Here is a 16,309-nt window from a genome sequence, read left to right as displayed (position 1 = left end):
CTATTATGCGCCGCCTAGCGGCGTCGTTGCGAACGTACCCCGCGGCGCGACCGCCGACCCCGCGGACTTCCACGCGGACCCCCACGCGGACCTCGCGGCGCGACGCGCACCCCCACGCGGACCCACACGCGGACCCGCGGCGCGACCGCGAACGCGAACGCGGACCCCCCGCACCATATTTTGCGCAGGTGAGTTATCCCGGTGAGTCATACCGGACGTAAGTCATCCCGCCCGCCCCCCTTCACCGCGTAATCCGATATCCTTGAAATCCGATATCCTTGAAATCCGATATCTTTGAAATCCGATATCCTTGAAATCCGATATCCTTGAAATCCGATATCCTTGAAATCCGATATCCTTGAAATCCGATATCCTTGTAATCCGATATCCTTGTAATCCGATACCCCGCCATTCCCCCCCGCTCACTCCCGCGTTATCTCCTTGTAATCTGATATCCTTGTGTAACCCGATACCCCTCCCCCGCCCCCTTCCCCCGCTTACCCCCCCGCGCATTCCGATACCCCCTCTCCCTCACCCCCCTCGGAGCTCCCGGGGTGGAATCGGCCTACTATAACTACTTGAGCCCAATATCCCAGCGAGAAATGACCCATCGAATTGACGAATCTAATTGACGTCGAAAACGTATATCGAAAAGTAATTGAAATATTCATCGATTTCGATTGATTTATGGCACAACTTTCGATGACTTTTCGACTCAGAATAAATCGATTTCGACTCGATATTGATTATTATTTCCTCACTGCAGATATGGGCCGATTCACCGTCTCCGATTAACATGATCATCCGATTAAACTCTTCGGCTCTTTCTAAGGGGGGGAGATCCATAGACTTGCAAGTTGCGAGGAGAAGACGGATGAATTGATGAGGGGGATTATTTAAAAATGGGAGAATATCTCTTGGAAATTGAGGAACGGTTTCCTCAATGTATTTGACTAAATAAGAGGCTTTACTACAGTACAATCTGCAATTAAATATTACCATAATTATGGTTAATATTTTGCGTTGGGTTGCCGCAAGGGCAGCGTTCGGCTAAGAACGAGACGTCTGTCGTAGCGTGGACATAAAGTAAAGCATACATAGAAAAACGTAAGACGTAAAAGACTGTAAAATATATAGCCTTTCGCGACTTACGTTGTTCTCTACCTTATTTTAGTCTATTAACAGCCTTCCGAAGTTCCGATCACGGACTTATATCCAATTGCAGCACTGCTGTTTGGCGCCGTCGGTGCTCAACGAAATATTCAAGTCGTTGCTCGGTTGGCGGGTTGTTTGCGCACGCGCAGCAAATGGCGTTTCATACATATAACGCAAGTAATAAAAAGCTGTGTTTAGCAAAGAAAACTACTTTGCAATTGTTGTAAAATTTGTGAATATGATTGGTGTATGCTTTTAATTTTCGCCGAAACTAAGAGTAATACACCAATCAAATTCACGAATTTTACAACTGCAGTTGCAAAGCAGCTTTCTGCTGAATACAATTATAATTAGTATAATGCCTGTATATAGGTGCCTATATATAAAAACTTTTTTACTTTCTGTCTTTAATATTTATTTTTAATTATTTAATTTTTTTATTTAATTTAATTATGTTTAAAAAGTAATGGCAAACACGGCAGGTTTATCTAGAATTCTTAGATAGGTGAGCGACAGAAAAAGAGTTCCTTTGAAGTCAATTTTGTCTTTATTATGTGTAGTTATCTTTACAAAAAATAAAATATGTTAACGTGAAAGAAATTGAGAGTAACTAAAAAGTTTTTACATTAGTTGAAATAAAAGTAAACGAAATCAGTAATCTGTCCTGTGAAGATAGAATAGAAAATAAATGAACTGAAATAAAAAACCAGATCTTACAGGACAAAATTAAGATGTCTGGATTACTAATTGAAAATGTGAGTCCGAATGTTTACTGAAACGTAATACCGATTATGAAAAAAAAGAAGAAAGAAAAATGAAAAGAGAGGGGGGCCTCTGCATTAATGTCTATAAGATCGGTTCTTGGGCTAGAATTTCAAGCCAGAGCCATAAGAATGAAAGTAATTCTTAGATCTCAAGACGAATATAAACTCTAGCGGAGGCCCTTGTACTTTTTTGACTAATGTCTGTCTTCAAATATGGCGTCCCAATCCCAGCCAGAAATGATTGGTCGAATCGACGTCGATTCGACGTCGATGCGTCGATGAATGGTCGATGTCGATGACTAGTCGATATTTTTGTCATTTTCGACCTTATTATAAAGATTGTTTTTATGTTAATTGCAAATTGCAAATATTGTTATAAAAGACATATAATGTACGTAACTGTGGCGGATGTGTCATATGCAGTATAATGTCGATGACTGATCGATGACTGGTCGATGTCGATGACTGGTCGATATTTTTGTCATTTTCGACCTTATTATAAAAATTGTTTTTATGTTAATTGAGCAATTGCTAATATTTTTATAAAATTTCTATTGTCTTTCGATTAATTCGAAAGACTTGTGACTCATTATAATTAAGGAACTATATATTGTTGTAAGTCGAAAGAGAGTCGAGCGAGAAGTATCGTATCGATATATCGAAAGTCGCAGCGAGCGACGAGCGGAAGGAGGAGAGTAGAGAATATGGCGGAAGAAGAAGCAAGGTCGCGCTTGTAACGGTGTAGTGCAATACAGGTTTGTGTTAACAATATTCCGTCTCTAATTGACTCTCCACAATATACTTATTACAAAATTCTGTGGATCATAAAGGAGGAAAACGGTCCAGTTATTGTTTACTCAGCATATATCCCTAATAATCTGCTTGTGGAAGTTTGTGGGGCTGAGAGGTCTTGTGTTTTGTGACCGAGACGTTCCCGGCCCTTATGCGGGCTGAAGAAGGGAGAAGATTAATATACATCAGATGTATTATTATATAATATAATCATGGCGAATAGTAATCAGAAATCCGTAAATATCTCCTCTCTCTCTCTCTCTCTCTCTCTCTCTCTCTCTCTCTCTCTCTCTCTCTCTCTCTCTCTCTCTCTCTCTCTCTCTCTCTCTCTCTCTCTCTCTCTCTCTCTCTCTCTCTCTCTCTCTCTCTCTCTCTCTCTCTCTCTCTCTCTCTCTCTCTCTCTCTCTCTCTCTCCTCTCTCTCCTCTCTCTCTCTCTCCCTCTCTCCCTCTCTCTCCCTCTCTCCTCTCTCTCCTCCCTCTCTCTCTCTCTCTCTCTCTCTCTCTCTCTCTCTCTCTCTCTCTCTCTTTCTCTCTCTCTCTCTCTCTCTCTCTCTCTCTCTCTCCCTCTCCCTCCCTCTCCCTCCCTCCCTCTCTCTCTCTCAACTTTCATCCATTGCAATACTTTTTTTAATGTGCTTTGAGATTTGATTGCAATATCCAAATTAATGGATCTGAATTCTTAATTACTGTTAACAATGTGTGTTTATATATGATTCAAGTTAAAAATGCTAAATTGTTATACTTGAAAAGATATTCTAAATTTTTTTCTATTATTTCATGTATCGCACATAGATTTTAAATATATTTTTCCATAAGTTTACGATTTATGTAAAATAGGAAGGCTATTAAAATTATTATATAAAATGGATAAATTAAAGGTTAGGTTTGTTTATCCGAGAAGAATAAGTTATAATTATATAAAATGATGATATATATGAAGCAGTTATATATAAATTTTATCTGTATCTATATGATTATATAACCATATGTATGATTATATTGTAATTGAGACGAAATTCATTATATGATGGTTTTTATTTCAGATATATAAATCTTAATTGTTTGTGTTGGATTTTTCTCTTTTAGCTTTTTTCATTTGCGTTTTGATAATGAACGTTTTGATTATTCTTATTTAAATTGCTATATTGTAGTTATATTATTGTATTTACAATATATTCGTTAACCCTCAATTAGCATACATGTGCTAATTCGCACCACTTTTTTTTCGTTTAGTACTTTATATATTTCAATTTTTCATATAAAAATCATTTCTTTTTCCTAAAATAAAGTGCACTACTCGATTGCCAGGGAAATTTTACATAAATTTTTATTAACCCTTAAATGCCACACCTCTCAAGAATCTCGTAAATGACACATGGGGTCTAAAAGACCCCAGCATGAAAAATGTCTCCTTACTTATTGATTTTTTGATATTTAGTTATGAAAATTATTTTCAATGTTGTTCAAGGCTTAGAAAAGGGAATAAAATGCTTATATTGCTAAAATTTCAATTTCAACATAGTATAAAAAATTAAGATCGCCAACAGTTAAAATGTTGGCTCCAAAATCAAAAAAATAAAAAATAATAAATAAATAAATATGAGCTCCATATTTGGCGGAAACATTTGAAAATATATCATTCTAAAGGGTCTGGGGTCCGCTGGACCCCGGGTGGCATTTAAGGGTTAAAAATGACTGAGATACGACAGTTAAAAGTTGTCAAAATCTCGAATCGCACTAGTGTGGCATTTGAGGTGGCCCAACCGAGCTGAGGTGTGCTAATTGAGGGTTAAGATCAGAAATCCATATACGCAAGGACTTGTTTATTTGTTCGTTATAAAGATCATAAGTGCTGAAGTTTTTTAATAGTTTGATGCTTTTGAGATGTACAATACAATTTTGATCATTTTTCGTAAATGCTTGATTGATTTTTCATTGTGACAGACTGTTTATTATTATCTCTGAATGAAGGCATATTATTTGATATAGCCACAGTGATTTGTGGTTTACTTTTATTATGTTTTATTATGTTTGATTTATTTCAATTCTGTGATACATTTCTTTGCGTTATCACATGTTTTGTTATGAATATTTCATTATTGTAGTAATGAAATGATTATATATATACATTTCTTTTTGTTTGTTGTTTGGTTTAGATTGCTTTGTCAGGTAAACGGAATTTTAAAAGAAGAGCGGAGCGATTAATAACCAAAAGATTTAGACAGGAAGAAGAAGAACAATTAATGAGATCTAAAATTATGTCCAAAGTTATGTCAAGAAGAAATAGCAACAATGACAATAGTAGTAGCTCGTCTTCACTTGCTGATATCAATATTCCTATTCTATCCTCTGATGAGGATGATGATTCTTTTGATTTGAGGAACAGTCTACATGCTCAACTAAATGGAGCAAATAACAGTAATGAGCTTGTTGCTCAAGTGGATGTTCCACAGTTTTATTTAAACGAAGTAGACAGCAATAGTGATAGTGAAGGAGAAGCTCATTTTGAAATAGAGGATGACAGCATTAGTAATAGTGAAGGAGAAGCTCATTTTGAAACTGAGGATGAAAGACTTGGTAGGGAATCTGGAAATGAAAATGATAGCGAAAGTACAGGTGGAGAAAATGAGAGAGCGCTACAGTTTGGTAATGATGTTACAAAAGAAAAATTTATTCTTAGAACACTTAAAGAATGGGCAAGAGCACCTGGTGTTCTTTCAATGTCAAAATTAGATGATTTACTTCAGAGGCTGTCTCGTGGATTTCCTAGTTTGCCAAGAAGTTATAAAACTCTATTGGGTAATCCCAACGTTACTATTGATAACTTTGATGAAAATTATTTTTGGTACAGGGGTATCAAGGAAAATCTAGACTGTTATTTACTAGATGAGTATTTGAGAGTAAATAATGAAATTCAAATTGACATCAATGTTGATGGTTTGCCTTTATTTAGAAAGTCTAAAAAGAAGTTTTGGCCTATACTTGGCAAACTTGTAGGTACTAAAAATGAGCCATTTATTATTGGTATTTATTTTGGAAAACACGATCCAGACGATGTTGAGAAGTTTTTATTTGATTTTATCAATGAAGCAGATGGACTTCTTAATAATGGTTATCTACGGGATGATAGAACATATCCTTTTTCCATCAGGCATTATATTTTCGATGCACCCGCCAGGTCTCTTGTTAAACGTTGCATAGGACACTGTGGTTATGCATCCTGCAAAAAATGTACTGTATGGGGAATTAGAGCAAATAACAGAACTGTTTACCTTGATCTTAATGCACCTTTGCGCATTGATGAATCATTTAAAAATCAGGAGCAACCATATCATCATAGAGGAGTTTCACCATTGTTGAGATTACAAGCTGGACTTGTGTCCCAGTTTCGATTAGATTCTATGCACCTAGTACACGAAGGAGTTTTTAAAAGGTTATTGGAAGCTTGGATTTATTGGCCAGGACCTTGGAAACTTCATTTAACTGTTTTCCAAAAAATTTGTACTACTCTTAAGCAGATTAAAAGTTCATGTCCACAAGATTTCAATCGTCCCCCCAGAAGTTTAGAAGAATTAAACTTCTTCAAGGCTACAGAATTCAGACGCTTATGCATGTATGATGGTATATGGGTGTTTAAAGAAATTCCTAACAATCTATACAAACATTACTTGCTTCTCCATTGTGGCATTTATATTTTAGCCAGTCCTCTTCATCAGACTATAAATAATTTTGCCAACAAAGTGCTAAGAACATTTATTGAATATGCTGCAACAGTATTTGGAGACAAGTTTGTTGTATATAATGTCCACTCTCTGTGTCATCTTGCGGATAAATGCGCTACTCATGGTACTTTAGATTCCTTTAGTGCTTTCCAATTTGAGAATAAATTGAAATCTATCAAAAAAGCACTGCGATCTGGTTATAGACCTTTGGAACAAATAGCAAAGCGTGAGATGCAGAAAGGAAAGAAAGCGGTGTATTTGCAATCTGCAAGCAATAAAATTTCACTTTTGAAGAGTCATGTTGATCCAGATGAGGCTTTAGAAGGATTACAATATCGTCGCATTATAGTAAATGATGTTCTTTTAACCGTCAATGGCCCAAACAACTGTGTCAAAACTACCAGAAATCAAATAATTTTATTGAAAAATATCATTAATAGACATAATGAAGTGTACATTGTGGGAAATATGTTTAACAACAAGGAAGATTTTTACACTTATCCTGTTAATTCATCAGAATTGGGAATATTTAAAGTGTCCGAACTAGAACAAAATAAAACTGTGATCAATATTAGGTCTATTGCAGCAAAGTGTTGGTTAATCCCAATTGAAAGGGATAACAAAGCTTTTTTGTGTATACCATTACTGCACACTATTCCTTTTTATAAGTAGTACTTATTTGTCACTTAAGAAATATCATGCTGTCTGCGTCATAATTTAATCCATATACTGTATTATTAGGTGATTAATTTCTCCGTGACATGCAGTTAATTTAGTTTTAACATTCTATGAGCCAAACTAATCATATCTAAGTTTTAAAACGCATTTAATAAATAGTTGGTTCTTTTTCTTTCTTTTGTAATAACTTGTTTTATATTTGCATTTTTCTTGGTTTTTGTACAATATTTACACTTATCAGTTACAACTCTAAAACTAATATAATGTATTTCTAGTTTGTTGTTGTGAAATTCTTCACGAGGAATAATGAAGACAATGAAAATGATGACGTTGAATATGGAGTAGGACGTACTAAATGGTTAGTTGGATTCGATAGCAGTAATCATTATATAAATAAAAAGTCAATGATATTGTGGCCTCCGAAATCATCCATGGTTAGTAATGCTGTAAAAATGGACAAAAATCCAGATTCATTATGGAAAATAGAGCACGTGCAAGTTAAGAAATTATATAGTATGTTTGAATTTCTTTTATTTCATTTTTTCTTGTCTTATTATTGTTAATAAATTATATCTTAGTGAAACATATTTATCTCACAGGTGATGTTTTATCTGCCCACAATGCAGCCAAAGGATATGAGGCAACGTCTACCTATGAATCTGACCGTGCGTTGGGTAGAGGTTGTCGGAATAAGAAAAGAAAAGAGAATTTCTCATTTAATAACGAATCTCAGAAGAAATATCGTAAAATACAGCCTATTCTAAACTCAAGTACAGAAGATGAAGATGATTGTTCATCTTCTAACTTGAAGGAAAGAACTGTTGAATCTCCACCTCTAGTCCCATTCAGTTCACCTCAGTCAGAGATGTCATCAAACTCAACCAAATGTAGAGCTAATGAAGATGAGAAACTTTCGGAAAAAGTTAAATCGAAGATGGCACTGGACTTAAAACAGAGGGAATATTTAAATAAAAAAACTCTAGAGAAGCTCAACTTAAAGAAGTCTAAACAACAAGATTCTCCTGTAACTAAAATACAATTATCTGATAAAAATTCTAAGAAAATATCAACAAACCTTGATGAAGATCATGAATCACAATTATCCAAATCTTATTCTGAAACTGTCATTGAGAGGCAAGATAATGATGCTGAATTACAATTATCCGAATCTTCTGAAACTGTCATTGAGAGGCAAGATAATGATGCTGAATCACAATTATCCGAATCTTCTGAAACTGTCATTGAGAGGCAAGCTAATGATGCTGAATCACAATTATCCAAATCTTCTGAAACTGTCACATTTGAGAGGCAAGATGATAATAATGCTGGATCTGTCATAGTTCCACAGAAAAATTATGGAAAATCTTTTAGCTCTCATATATCATTTTCTAATAACAGTCAACTGAAAAATCCTGGAAAGTCTTACTCTCAAGTATCAATGTCTAACTATCAGTCTGAAAGTTCTATGAAGTCCTGTAGCTCTAAGCTATCATCAGTGTCTAATAATCAGCTTACAAATTCAACAAAATCTATTAAATCTCAATTGTCACAGTTCAACAATCATAAAAGTTCCAAGAAGTTTCATAGACGTGAATTATTTTTGTCTCCAACGAAATCTGCTAGTGACAATGGTGAGTTGTTAAGAATTAGTTTTTCCTACTTTTTCTAGATTAGTATGTGCTGTTATAAAATTTTTTATTTTATTTTAATTTAATAAATAAGTTAATTTTTATTTTACTTTAATAAATAAATTTCACTTTAAATCATAATGACATGATAGTTACATGTTAGTTGTAAATAGATTTACTGTTACATAAATAATATTTTTAATATTTTCCTTTTTCCTGAAAATTTGGCTATATCCTTTTTTTTTCAAATAATAATAAACGTGGCACATATAAAAGTTATTCAAATAGTAAAACTTAAACATTAAGCGAATTTAAACATTTTGCAATCAAGAATTTCTAATAATGTTTGGTCACGATTGATTGATATGCTTGCTGCTTAAATCTTATTGTTTAAATTTTTCTATATGTCATTATTAAACTTAGGTTTAAAAAGACAATCTTTAAGCTTTTATATTATTTTGTAGGATATGTACATGTATATTATTTTTCATCATTTTACAAGGGAAAGACATGTCTCAACTGTTTAAAATTGATTTGATTTTCCTAGAAATATGTAGTTAAACATAAAAATCTAAGAGACATAAAAAACGTGTTTTGAATTTTTATGTTAATATATTTATAGGAGAATTAAATCTGTTCCAAACAATTGTGACATGTTCCTTGTTAGTGATTTTATTAAAATTTTTATATACTTGATATAAACTTATTCTTAATTTTATCTATTTAGAATTTGTAATTATTTATGCTTTATTATTTAAGTAGAACCCTTTGAAAAAAACCCACTTTGTGATCGAACAAAATATTCAAACATATTTTTACTAACAACACAGCAAACAGATCAACAATTATCACTTTAGTTTATTATTTACTATTTTCTTTTTCTTCAGATTCTTTTTCTTCATCAAATATTACAGATCTTCTACACCTCTTATTGAAAGAAATCAAAAAAATAAAGAAGAAGGCAGCAGAAGAGAGACAGGAAATAAATTTGAAAGTAGACAAAATTATAACCTTTCAGTGTGAGCTTTCAAGTTTTCTCCTTCCGAATGAAGAAAGGCATACCCATCCTGATAACATGCCATCATATCCTATAAAAAGTGATGAAGAAATGAAACTTTCTGAGGAATACCTCAAGACTAATGAAAATTTCCGTATTTTAGTAAGTATTTTTCTATCTTGTTTTGCTTTTTTGTTTTAATTTTGACTTCAACAGTAGCTGATTTTAGTAGATAAAGCAATTTAATAAGAGTTATGTGCTGATTGGATTATATTTTTAGCTCTACAAGAATAATTAATTCTATGAATTGTAGTCAATTCAAATCTAAAAATATAATCCAAACAGCACAAAACTCTTATTTACACCATGCCGAATTAATTTTATGTCATTTGTCTTCTATGCCGCATGGGTCACCGGTGATCGACCCACTCAGTATGTTTATTATAGTTGTTCTATAATAATTACATAACGGCCTGAAAGATCGAAAGTTTAGGGTCACTGGTGACCCACGTGGCATAAAATGTGTTAAGCTGCCTTTTCTACTGAACTCAGCTAGTGATGTCTTTCTTTCATCTTTAAGGTACATTATTTTGTACAACTGAAAGTTAAAGCCAAAGAGGAGTGTAAAGTAAAAGATAATGAAGTATTATATGCAGTTATGGCTGCAGCTATTACTAATTCTCTTGCGTGTAAATATAATTTTCGAGGCGATGGCAACCAAAAGAAACCCTTTTGCAAATTATTATTATGGGAAGTGATTATAGGTGAGTACATATTGAATATTCGTATATATGTGTTTTACAGGAGTAAGATACTTAAACATTTCTTGCTTGTGTTCAGCAATCTTACCTAAAATATTATTTCGTTTTTAGGTGCAATTCATAACAAGAGACCTAATGTAACTGTGGCGGATTTGTCAACATATGCAGGACAATGGTTAAAAAATGCTCCATATAGAAAACAAGAGGATGGAAGTTATGGGAAACGCGATATTAAGAAGTCTAAGGAGACGTCTAAAGAGAAGAAGTCTAAGAAGTCTAATGAGAACCCATCCTCATAAATGCTTTTATTTCGTTTATTTGGCAAGAAATATATTCATATAGTTTTGTTCATATGTATATATATATATTAATTTGTGATATTCGCAGTAATAAACAGCATTAATTAGTTTCGATCTGTACTCAAGTTTACTTTAATTAACAACTATTAATCCGATATTCTTGTTCATCCCTCTAACAGACCTTTGCTAAAATTGCATAAACAGCATATAATAGAACCACTTCAACGTCTGTTAACTCTAAATAACCGATCGTTAACTTTTCAGAATAGCCAGCAATCGAAGTTGGCTATTCTGAACTCCAATTGGCTATTCTGAAAAGTTAACGGTCGATTAGAGTTAACAGACGTTGGAAATAGTGGCCCTTAATTAATAACAAGTATTAATATCAAATCGACATCAAATCGACGTCAAATCGACTTGTCGATGACTAGTCGAAATTTAAGCCCATTTTTAGGTCGAATCGACTACAAATTTCGACCGTCGATCGACCAGTATCATCGACGTCGAATCGACGTCGATTCGACCAATCATTTCTAGCTGGGACTGAGAATCTCTTAAGGGCCCCGCTCGCTGGACCGGACTCCTCGCCTCGATCCTCCCTCTCGGAAGCTAGCTGCCGCAGCTCTCCCTTTCCTGGCGGTGAGCTCTCCCTGGTGATCCGACTCTCGCTCGGTTGGTCTCCAGAACACGCGCCGCAACGATCAATCCGCCAAGAAGGAGGTAACGGACTCGACACGTTCGAAGAAACGCAAGCAAGTGCGGCCATGACACCTAACGAGTGAGGAAGGAGGCGGGGGCTCTTTGAGAGTGGCGACTTGCGTGTCGCGCCATCTAATGTGAAACGATCGGGCGCTGTAAAACGCGAAAAGAATTCGAGCGCAATATCTGAACAAATTATTCAATTTTTAATAAGTCCAATTATTAATATTTATTTTCATAATTGAACTTATTTTTTATTTTGATAAATGTAAATACAAATACCTTATTGTATTAATATTTAATATTAATAATTTAATTAGTTGCTTAATTTAACTTCTTGTTTAATAAATGAGCGGATGTAGTACTGAAAATGTACAATACCTATTATATAATATTTTAATTTTCAAAATTGTCAAATTACAAACAGGAATTTTGTTGTGACTTTTACAGTTATAAAGTAACTATTTAATGGAAATGGAAGCCTAAAAAAATTAATATTGTAACGCAATTATTATAATGCTCGAATCATAAAATATTTACATTATCCATGTCTGCCAATACAATATAATTTTCCATGTCTGCCAATACAATACAATAACAGTCAGTTATAACCTAGAAATACATATCGCGTTCGCGCGTAACACCGTGGTCTGTCATCATCGTTAAATACTACGATCGTTTAATTCCGAATTTTGGTCGCGTCACGCAAGGATCGAAGTGCCACGAAATTAAGATGTGGGTGTCACAAGAGGCGAAATATCAGCGGGTCGGAGATATGTAGTCCCGGGAAAAAAAGATTATATATAAATATATATATATATATATATATATATATATATATGCATATTTAAAAGTTATAAATATAAAAATTGTAAATATGATTAAATAAATATTTATAAATATGACGTAGCGCATCGTCGACTTGGCAGTCGGCGAGGCACGAGACACGATACCCGAAATGCGTGGCATATCGTGGCAACGTCGCATATAGCCGGCGCGTGCCGCCGCGGCGGCAGCATATCCCCTCCAGCTGGGTAGTTCGGACACGAACCACCAAAGACCGACAATATCGAAAAGTGGATGTATACATAGCACGGACATGAACCAAATTCATCGACAGTATCGAAAAGTGGATGTGACTCGTAGTTCCAATTCCTGAAAGTGGATGTGTGACGCTACTGTACGGCCTAGCAAAAGCGTCCCAAGAAAATCGCCGTCATTGCGCCTCTCATCCTTCTCTCTGCTACTACCGAGGCATTGGGTCATGATGTTCAGGATTTTGTTATCAACAGGTAATCCATTCACATTTATAGAGAAAAAATACGCGAAGAAAAGGCAGCTGAAATTAAGAAGCACTTTAAGGACGCCAAATTGCAAGCTGCTGTCGTGCATTGGGATGGTAAATTACTTCCAGCGTTAACAGGTAAAGAGACTGTGGACAGACTTCCTGTGATTCTTTCGAATAATGATACTGAGCAACTTCTTGGAGTGCCCGGATTGCAATCTGGAACTGGAAAACAGCAGGCATCTGCTGTTTGTGAAACTCTTGCTGAATGGGGTCTTCAGAATTATGTTAAAGCATTAGTTTTCGATACGACAGCAACGAATACTGGAAGATTTAACGGTGCGTGCGTTTTAATAGAAAATTTTTTAGAAAAAGATCTTTTGTATTTACCTTGTAGACATCATATATATGAAATCATTCTTAGAAGCGTTTTCGAGGAAAAGATGGGTAAAACTACAGGTCCGAATGTATTAATCTTTAAAAAATTTCAAAACGCTTGGTCTGGAATCAATGTTCATAATTTCCGATCCGGGATTGAAAACGAAAAGGTCAAGGGACACTTGAATCAGGGCGATATAACTCGAATTCTTGATTTTGTTAGAAATACTTTGAGGGAACAGCAACCTAGAGTTGATTATAGGGAATTCTTAGAATTAACAGCAATTTTCCTTGGCGAAGCACCACCTCGTGGAATATCTTTCCGTGTTCCGGGGGCCATCCATCATGCGAGGTGGATGGCCAAAGCGATTTATTGCTTGAAAATCTTTCTGTTTCGTGGTGAATTTATATTATCACTACAAGAAGAAAATGCGATCTGTGATATTTGTATCTTTCTTGTCAGTGTGTATGTCGAAGCATGGTTTTGTGCGCCTTCTGCAATCAAAGCACCGTATCTGGATTTCAGGGTTCTTTCGAAACTTTTTGAACATCAAGCTATTGATCGTGGTATCTCTCGTGTTGCTTTACAAAAACTAAGCAATCATTTATGGTATTTGAGCCCTGAAGTTGTCGCATTAGCTTTCTTTGATACAAATTTATCATTTGAATCGAAAATAAAAATGGTCAATGCTTTGAATCGCGAAACAGAATCATCAAACAAAAATAAGAAGCGAATAAAAGTACAAATCGATAAAATCCCAGAAATTGTTAACAACGGAATTGAACAATTCGTTTCCACCGAAACTAGAAAATTTTTCAAAAGATTTGACTTGAATGATGAATTCCTTAAGACAGAACCGTTGACGTGGCATAAAAATGAAAGTTTTGTAAAAGGTCTGGAATTAGTAAATAAATTGAAAGTTGTAAATGATTCGGCTGAGAGAGGGGTCAAGCTTATGGAAGATTATAATAAATTATTTACGAAAAATGAGCAACAGAAACAGTATGTGCTTCAGATTGTAAGTGATTATCGCCGAAAGTTTCCAGGTTATAAAAAAGAGACTTTATCTCAGCCGCTCAGCGTCAAGATTTGTAGTAAAAAGAAGTGATTTTCACATTTTTCTCGGAAATCGTTAGTCGTACGAGAAAAAGTGGTAGATGATAATATGTGCATTTTTAATAGATCTACAACTTTTGTATAATACTTTTTGCATATAATTAATATTTTGCAAGATAAACAAATAAAATTAATTTTTTCTGTGATTTTATGATTTTTAAGGTTCTGGGGGCAGTGGGGGCACCCTTTCCCTTTATCCGATTAAGCTGAAATTTTACACAGATTATTTTTTCATAAAATGGAACCAAACTGGGAGGTAGCGCGAAGAAAATTCAAACCTTGAGAAATAAGAGCCACCCTAATATATAGGGGAGACCGGGGCTAAGCCGACACTATTTTTTCAAAGGCAATTTTTAATATTTAATTAAAATTTTTAGGCAAATTCAATGGTACATATTTAAAGAGTGTTTCTTCAGGTACAAAATTGATTCAGGAAGTTTTGCTGTACGTCGCTTTGTTTTGCCGCCAGGAAAGGAAAAGTGACGCAAAGACAAATTTTCGAATTGAAAAATGTCGGGGCAAACTCGACACCCCGCCGGGGCAAACTCAACACTTTGTCTGATCGACACAATTTGATCTGGAACTTATTTTTTACTGTCTGAAAATGAAAATACATTGTTTATTGTGTATTTAAAAAGTACAAAAATTCGGAATAAAGTAGCTAGAACAATAATTTAAAATAATGAGAACAAAAATTGTTGAACTTTTAATTATCTTCATCTAAACTCATGTCTGAAAAACAATTAATGCAGGTAAACTCGCGATCGGACGTGCGCATACATTTGTCATGAGCCATACGGCTGCATGACAAGCATCGTTTGTTACTGGGAGCCGACGAAACGGCGTGGTGTTGACTTTGCCCCGGACGTCGTTTTTCACTTTTGTCACTTCAAAAACATGAAAATTTTGAAAATATGCAAAAACGATTATCGGATTCATATAGAGCATCAAATTTCCCATCAAAATCACTTACCGGTAGATTCGCAAGAGTAAAGCTCGATGAAAGAGTAGACATTTTCGAGAGATCAGAAAAATTACTTTTCACTATCAAAAACGCTTATGTCGCGTTAAAAATTACACTATAACTCAGAATGTTACCAAATTCCGTTGATAATACTGGCACATAAAGACGCATTTACAGTAGGAAAGGCAAGTTTCTACGATAGATTTAAATTGGCAAAAAGCCTAGTGTCAAGTTTGCCCCGTTGTCGGCTTAGCCCCGGTCTCCCCTATGTATATATATATATAAAGTTTCACATACATTTTGACATGATTATATATAAGTTCATATAATTTATATATATAAAGTATATATATAAGAATTAAGCATTTATCCATGTAGATTATATATGATTATATATAATCATATATAAACTTAAATTCGGATTATCCGTTAGATGGCATCCGATAGGATTTATTTCTCGTATTTAAAATTTGACAAACAGTGGTATAAGAATGGTATCAAGAGACACGGCAGTATCTCACGCCAAGCAGCGCCAAGTTATATGTAAATCATTTCACTTTTGATTCTAGCTTTTGAAAAAAATATACACTTAATTTATTAATGCTTTATTCCTTTATATATATATAAAATATTTATTATGTTAGATATAATCACATATAATTATATATAAAATCGACATTAGATATAATTAGATAAGAATCTTATCTAATTCTTATCTATAAAAAATGGCCCGATATAATTGTATATAATTACATATAATCACATACAATTATATATAACCATATATGGTTATATAATTATATGTGGTTATATATAATTATATACAATTATATACAATTATATCGGGCCATTTTTTATATCTAATTATATCTAATGTCGATTTTATATAATCATATGTGATTATATCTAATCATTTTTTCTCGGGCCTATATATTAAACAAGGAGATTATGTTCTCATTAGATACACAGCAGTTAAACCAGGCGAAGAAAAGAAATTTAAACCTTTATACAAGGGCCCATATTTAATAGATAAAACTCCCAATAAAAACAGATATGTAATCACGGACAT

The sequence above is a fragment of the Temnothorax nylanderi genome, unplaced genomic scaffold (assembly GCF_030848795.1).
Source record: "Temnothorax nylanderi isolate EJ_2023f unplaced genomic scaffold, tnyl_v1.0 TNYL_tig0155_pilon, whole genome shotgun sequence".
NCBI classification, from domain to species: domain Eukaryota; kingdom Metazoa; phylum Arthropoda; class Insecta; order Hymenoptera; family Formicidae; genus Temnothorax; species Temnothorax nylanderi.
Note: the sequence above shows the minus strand (reverse complement) of the source record.